The sequence below is a fragment of the Eimeria mitis genome, genomic scaffold, assembly GCF_000499745.2.
Source record: "Eimeria mitis Houghton genomic scaffold, Emh_scaff3384, whole genome shotgun sequence".
NCBI classification, from domain to species: Eukaryota; Apicomplexa; class Conoidasida; order Eucoccidiorida; family Eimeriidae; genus Eimeria; species Eimeria mitis.
The window spans coordinates 3,664-4,159 of NW_013571724.1; positions in this window are offsets into that span (position 1 = coordinate 3,664).

Here is a 496-nt window from a genome sequence, read left to right on the forward strand (position 1 = left end):
AGATGCTGCGGCGAGTTAGCGCACAGACTTGAAGTAAGAGCTTTGGGGAAGCCCTTACCTCAAGTAAGAGTTTCCCCACATACTTCAAGTCCTTGCGTTAACTGCAGGCAGACCACGCTACACATGACGGAGCATGGAGCTTCGTCTGCCTGCAGTTAGCATATGATCATTCACTTGGCCTTGGTATGCTGCCTACAAGAAAATACAAACACTCTATAAATGTATACAGAGGTCAAGCAAGGAGTAAAGAAAGCTTCGTTAGATCGTCCTTGTGCTCACACGTGACGCTGGCTTGCATCGCCAGCTGCGGCGAGGTGAGATGCAGCTCCAGCTGCAGCTCCTGTTGAGCTGCCTCCTCCCCCGCAACCGCAGGCCTGGAGCTGAATGTAGCATGGTCTGGCTACAGGTAGAACAGGAACCTTCACTTGGCTTGGTAGCTTGCGTGTAAGCAAATGCAAACCTTCTACAAGTACATCCAGAGGTAAAGCATGCAGCA